We start from the raw sequence: 7,657 nt of genomic DNA, 5'->3' as shown, positions 1-7,657 counted from the left end.
TCTGTTGTCGCGCAGGCCAGGGGCTCCCGCGCAGGCAGGGAGCTCGCGCGCACGCCGCCGGGTGATCGCAGACAGGCAGGCAGGCAGGCAGCTCTCAAACAATATTTTAAATTGAAGATGAAAGGGACATTTATCAATTAGCCAGAATTTATAATTTTTAAAAAATTTTCCTGCCTGGCAGAACATTGCAGCTGATTTTACTATGGAGCAAGTAGTCTGTAGCTGGCACTGGGTTGTAGCATTTGGTCTTTGAGCTTTGATCTTAAGCATTACATTTCCTTTGAATTGTTTTAAAACCTTATATTTCATTTTCCAATATTTATGTAGGAAACAGTAGGGCCCAGTGGAATTTCTTGGTAACATAGCCTCCCAAATAAGTTGTTGATATGTACATAGTCAGGGCAAGAAGAGGATTTTACTTTCTTTGCAGAGTCTTCCTTTCCTCTCTCTTTCAAGGAAGCTGGGGAAGGAATAGCAAGCAGAGAAGTGGTTCCTAACTCACTCTCTTGTTTGGGAGGGGCCAGAGGAACAGGGAGAGCATGGGTGTGTGGTGGAGAGAAACAAGATGGCAGAGATGAGGAAGGGTCACAAGATGGCAGAGGTGAGCGAGGAGATGGAAGAGGTGGCTGGATTTCTGAGCATTTGTCATTGTGTTGACAAAAATTGTGCAAATTGTGCAATATATTAAAATCCAGAGTGCCGTTTTCTGGCCATTGAGATTCATTGTGTAATTTGTACTGAGGCTAAACTTGGTTACAATAAAAATAAGTCATTTTCACTTAAAGTCAGGTCTAACAATCCAAGGGACTGAAGTTGTGCCAGGACACCAAGAGGCATTAAGGGAGGGGGTTTGGATTGTTGGGTGCCCATGTTAGGGCAGGTGAGGAGGAGTTAGCTCCGTAGCAGGAGGGCAAAAGAGAGGAGTATCATTGTTTCTTTTGATACTCCCCAAGCCAGCCCCCGTAAAGGGACAACAAGAACAGTGGGGCCCATGGGGCATCCCCCAGGGGCACGGTCCTGGGCCCAGTGGTGCCTTTCTGACCAAGCCCTTGGATTTCCAAGAAATCCCCAGAGGGAGAGAACAAGAATGAGACAGAGGAGCTGAGTAGAGGGAAGCTAACTACCTGCTCACCCTGTAACGAGGGACTCGAGTGGATGCTATCATTAGCAATGGCAAAGGTAGAAAGCGCTGAGGAGGTCCTGGCTCTGCACATGTGGTCTGGAGAGGCGGCACAAAGGCCAATCAACCCCATCCTGTGGGGGATCATTTCTTAATCGATAGTCTTCCACCCGGGCCTTGGCACCAGATTTGTCAGGTAAAAAGAGCTGAAGACCAGGAGGAGACCAGAACCACTACAAGCCTTTATTGCAGGGTCAATCTGCCAGGATGTCTCCAAACAAAGGAGAGAGAGAACACTGTCATTTCTTGAAAGGGAGCTGCATGTCTTCTACTTTCCATGTTATCCTTCTCTTGCCAGTTGGGGTCTGGACATAAATGCTTGAGACTCATTCTTGCCCATATGGCCAAGACAACCTTCTAAGGGATACAGAGTAAAATGATAGAAAGAATCCACACCCTGGTGCTATGGGCTAGCCATATATCTCTAGATGGTTTCATGGGTGAAAAATAAAATTTTCATCTTTGTCAAATCCCTGTATCTTGAGTGTTTTTGTTATAGTAGCTTAATCTAAATGATCACTAATCCCATCCTAGAATTCTCTGTGAATTTTGTACATGAGAAAGAATACACTTCCTGAATTCTTTTGGTTCTTCCTGATAAATATTTTTATTGAGTTGTAGAGAAAGTTCACATACTTTACAGGAAACTAAAAATTTAGGTAAAAAAATTAAGAACAAAAAGACTGAGCATTAAAATACAGAGAACATCAAATCACGGAACAGTTGCTTCATCTGAGCCAGCTTGAAGCTAGGCTTTCTAATGAAAGAAGGTGAGGTTTTAAACAACTTATGTTAGCTATAATATCATTAATTCTTCTAAGTGTGTTTATGCATAAATACTTTGAGCTACTGAAATAAATGAATGATTCATATTAACTTCTAAAGTAGTCTTTGGGGTTTTCTGTTTCTGCTCAGTATTTAACTTGCCATTATTTAAAGGCTTATTTAAGACTTCTAATAGCAGACATGTGGCAACAATATCAATTCTGACCTCAGCAGAACATAACAGGGGAGAGCAAATTGTGTTTTCCTCGGAAAAGAAAACCACAGCATATTTTCCTCCTGGAATAATTTTATTTCCTTTTGCTATAGCAAGTACAATTTTATCATAAGCTTCCACAAGTTGAAACTGAATGTCTGTGATTTTACTTCCCATAATGACTTTTTTTACATTAATGCTTGGCTATTATAGAGCCCCTGATTACTAGATGTGCTGCAAGATCTTAATGTAACTGAGCATGCGTGGCTTGGCTCTGCTTTGGGGCAATGGCATTTTGCCTGCTTCTGTGATGAATGTGTCTAGAGCTTTAGCATTGAAAACTCCAACCTCCAAGGGACTGTCAGTTTTTACTCTGACACCTCTGAAGGACACCTATGTAATGTCTGACCACAGCCTAAATCTCTGTATCTCCACGTTTATCATGGTACCTGTGTTTAGCTGCAAACCCAGAGGGAAAATGAGCAGTGTACTAATTAGAAATGGTAACAGACTTTCACTTTTCATGGCAACATCTGTAAGCAGTTTGAGATTCAAATGATGTCTAGAATTACTTCACTGACAACTAAAAATGATAAAATTTCAGATTCCCTTTGCTGGCATTAGAGTCAAGATAAATCTTTTATAAAGATGTACAGGAATTCTAAAGAAAAAAAGTGAAATCAGTGGCTCCTTAAATTGTCCTTATTCTATGTTGGGTTTCCTAGAAATGAAAAAGAATTGTTATCTGTGAGAAAGTTACAAACTACTTGTGCATATTCCAGCACTCTGGAGGCTGAGGCAGGAGGATTGCTGAGAGTTTGAGGAAAGCCTGGGCTACATAGGAAGACCCTGTCTCAAAAACAAAAATAAAAACAAAAACAAAACCACCAAACTACTCGTGCAGGAAGAAAAGCAGAAAAAGAGTCATGGTATCTTTTATGTTTCTAGACTCTTGAGAGCTAATTCTGATCCCTTACCTGGCTTTTGCAGATTAGAATATAGTTCCTTGGAAGGAATCTCATTTCTAGAATATTCTCACTTGGCTGTTAATGGAATCCAAAGATATGGGTGGGAGTAAACTATTCTTTGAAGTGTTGACACATATTTACCATTAGCAAAACAATATACCACTGCCCTCTGCCTTATAACATCTTCACAGGAGAAGTTTGTGAGTGTTGAATTCATATGCTACAGAAAATGCAAACTGAGACCAAGTGTGGTGGTGAAGGTGTGTAATCCCAGCACTTGGGAGGCAGAAACAGGAGGATCACTGGGAGTTCAAGACCAGCGTGGGCTGCACAGTGAGTTCAGGGCCAGTCTGAACCACACAGCAAGACCCTGCATCAACAAACAAACAAATAAATAAAAACCCCAAAGCAAACAAAACCACCACCACCAACAAAAAAAACCGATAGTAGATGATAAGGAAAAAAATTGTATGGGCTTCTTTCATGCAAGAAGACAAAATCTTGAGTTCTGTGAACATTGACATAGGGGACCCCTACTTCTGCCCAGACCGCTCATTCTCCCTACCTCTCATTCTTCACACAAAGAGGATTGCAATCTCATCATTCATTCCTGAAGGGAGTTTACGCTACTTCAGAATGCAGAATTCTAAAGCTCTTGGCCATCACGGTCTTAGTGCAGCATTATCCATGAGGAAATGTTTAAAATTAGGCTTTTGATTAAGATAACTCTTAGACTTTGAGGAAAAGAACTCCCTCTTTTGCCCCCCAAATGGCTTCAGGTCACAACTCATTAAATAAATTAGCCAGATACCTCAAATCCTTTCTGTAGGAAAGTATGATTTATTCACTAAATAAAGTAAGACCCAGTCCTTCTGTCCCCAGTCTTGTTTGTACCTCAGGATGGGTGTTTCACATGGCAGAACGATAGAAAGGGTGTCTTAGGGTCGAGGTGGATGCCAAGCACGGAGGCATGGGAAAGTGACTACTGCTCTCTGCTGCCATCAGGATGAGGACAAGCAATGTGCCTGTCTGGCTGCCCATGATCACTCAGCGCAGTCACCGGAGGCCTGCTACCTGATCTTCGATAAAGTGGAGTTGATAATGCCAGAGAAGTTATGGACACCCAGGAGGGACCAGAGAAGTTTTTGTTTTTGTTTTCTGGGCTCTAATTATGACATAGGGATGCATGCTGGGACAGCGGACAGGGCCAGACCTGCCCACAAACTTGGCACATTTCAATCCTGTTTTGGCAGCTTTAGAGTTTACTTGGTCAAGATACTTACTTACAATTAGTCCCCCAAATCATAGTCTGTTTGTTGTCTCTCTATTGGGGGCAGCAGGAACTTTTTAGTTCCTCTGTATTTGGAGATGTAAGCAAGAGCAAAAAGCTAAATTAGGCAAGCAAATCATAAAGGTTCCCATGGTGGGGGCGGTGTCTACATCTCAGTGTAGCAGCTTCTGGGAAGGCTGAGACAGGAAGGTTGCATGTTGAAGGTTATCTTGGGCAATTTAGCAAGACCCAGTCTCCATATTTCTGGGGAAGGGGAGAAGTTTTTCATCTCTTGAAAATCCTGAGCAATCTAGATGTGGACCTAATCATTGGAACCTAGTTTAGTTTATTATTTAATTACTGATAAGGTGATGCTAATGGTGCCAACATTAAAAAGGTACAAAGCAAACTAGCTGTAACTGTTTACTAAATGATTAAACAGAAAAAACAATGTTTCTCTTTACCTATGACTTAAGGAATTTATCTATAGATATTAGTAATGTTGTTTTCCACTTTTTGTCCATACTCTGTCTTACATTAAAAAATAAAATATAGTAGATCTATGTATCAGTGCAACCAGTACACATTCTCTGGCCTGGCATCAGCAAGTGAGGCTTGAGTCATTATTTGTATTAGGAAACCAGTGGATAGGCAGGATGCCCCTAATTGTAGCCATTCAAATTTCACTGATTCATGTGAGTATTCTTTTTGAGCATTCCTCAAAAACTCTCTGGCAAGTATATTTTGGGGTATGTTCAGGGGACATTTCCTATGCACCCATAAAAAGTACTTCACTTAAAGATGTCCCTTATCTGAGGAAATATCAATGAATGGAAGTTGTCTCATCTCAATACTCCTAGAGCCCCCAAAGCTGCAAACTGGAGGGACCAAAGAGAGTCACAATGGAAACTGTCCCTTTAGAAGCAACCTAAGTCCACACAGAATATATTTTCTCAGCTGAGCTTGCAAAGAGATTTGCTTAGACCATGTCTTTAAAAAATTTCTTTGGGAAAACAGTTTTTGTTTTTTTTTTCTATTTTGTCTATAGCTCCTCGCTCCTTGGAGCTCAAACAAGAGTCTCTGAGGAGTGAAGAGGGTTACCAGATATCCGCCGCATGCGCCTTGGAAGGCCCATGTCCATGCAGCCATTCCCCCCCCACAGACACACTGGCTTGTGTGGACACCATGGGCTGCCACTCCCTTGTCAGACAGGCCAAGACAGGTCTGGACCCCAGTGGGGGCGATGGCTTAGGCTGAGATGTAACTCCCTGCCCATGTTTAACAAAAACACATGTAAAATACTATGAGACACAGGGCCTTTCGGTGGAAAATGCCTCATATTAACTTTGTCTGTCCATTCGTGCTTCATTTATAATCCAAATAAATTCCTAAGCCCCATATGGCCAGTCTTGGAATAGCACCATATAAGGAACACAGTCTAGCAACCAAAAAGTAATTAAAAAGTAATTCTCATACATATTTAGGCCTCCAAAGTACATTAACAGGGCCACAAGTCTGTAATCTCTAGTTAACACTTCTAGGAAGCTCTCTTTCTTCTTCTCTATACTCCGACATCTCTTGCCACTTCTGGTGCCTGCTTTTTATCTTAAATCCCTAATTCCCACTCCTCCCCCTTTTTAGTATTGGGGATTGAATCCAGAGCCTTGAAGCTCTCCTATTTTCCACATCTGCCTCCTTATCTTTTACCTTTTCTTTTGCTTCTCTTTTTTTGCTTTCTGGTTTATTCTGCTATATCTCAAAATCTAGCAATTTTTTTGACACAATTAAACTCATATTAATGGACTGTTTTGGCAGGGAAACAGACCAAATGAAGATTCTTTCCCCCTCCAATACAGAGGCTTGAACCAAGGGCTTTCACACTGAGGTACATCCCTGGCATATTTTATATATATTTTTTATTTTGATACAGGGTCTTGCCAAATTGTTAAGTTTGCCCAGGCTGGTTTTGAATCTATGAGTCGCCTGTCTAAGGCTGCCAAAGTGCTGGAATTACAGCACACCTGTGCCATCATACCTGGCTGTATCAACAAAGCCAAGGACAAAAAACTGTATGATTATCTCAATAGATATAGAAAAAGCATTCAACAAAATTCAACACACATTCATGATAAAAACCCTGCAGAAAATTGGAATAGATGGTCTTTACCCCAACCTATTAAAGGCTATCTATTAAAAACAAACAAGCCGGGTGTGGTGGCTCATGCCTGTAATCCCAGCACTTGGGAGGCTGAGGCAGGAGGATTGCTGTGAGTTCGAGACCAGCCTGGGCTACATAGTAAGTTCCAGGTCAGTCTCAACTGCACAGTGAGACCCTGTCTCAAAAAAAAAAAAAAAAAAAAAAAAAAACAACAACAACCAAAAAACCAAAAAAAAACCAAACAGACAATATCATATTAAATGGTCAGAAACTGAAAAACTTCATGCTAAAATCAGGAAGAAGACAAGGATATGCAGATGTGCACTATCACCATTCCTGTTCAATATAGTTCTGAAAACATTAGTCACAGCAATTAGACAAGAAAAATAGAAGCAATAAAGATAGGAAATAAATTTGCTGATGATATGATAATCTACATAGAAGACCCCAAAAAACTGTCAAAAGACTTGTAGAGTTAATTGACAGATTTAGTAGAGTAGCTGGATACAAGGCCAAGATTCAAAAATCAATAGCCTTCTTGTACACAAAGAACAGACTTGCCTAGAGAGAAATTAGGGAAACAATTCCTTCACAATAACATCCCAAGAAATGAAGTATGTAGGAATCAATCTATCAAAGGAGAAAGAAGACCTTCACACTGAAAACTACAGCACTCTGAAAAAAAAAAAATCAAAGAGGATATAAGAAAATGGAAAGATAAGGGTTATTTTAATAAATCTGTTTTTGTATACTAAGTGTGGACTCCTTTTCTCTGATGATAAGGGTTGTTTCCTCATACTGGTGAATAAGAGGGAAATTTATGGACTCTTCACAAAGGAAGTCTGTGTTTTCTTTTAGGAAAATAGGAGGGCAGAGTAGTTGTCCTCTTTCTACTGACTCACAGTTGCCATTAGCTCCAAATTTTGTGCCAAAGTGGCTTATTTATTTATTTTTTGGAACCAGGGATTGAACTCAGGTCCTTGTGCTTGCAAGGCAGGCAGCAGAACCACTGAGCTAACCCCCTGCCCAAAGTGGCTTATTTTTTAATGATATGACCTTAGCTCCTTTAAAGGCTTCACAGAGTAGGTAGGATACCATGGCC

Source organism: Fukomys damarensis, unplaced genomic scaffold, assembly GCF_012274545.1.
Source record: "Fukomys damarensis isolate Sample0158 unplaced genomic scaffold, DMR_v1.0_HiC HiC_scaffold_38, whole genome shotgun sequence".
Classification (NCBI taxonomy): Eukaryota; Metazoa; Chordata; class Mammalia; order Rodentia; family Bathyergidae; genus Fukomys; species Fukomys damarensis.
Note: the sequence above shows the minus strand (reverse complement) of the source record.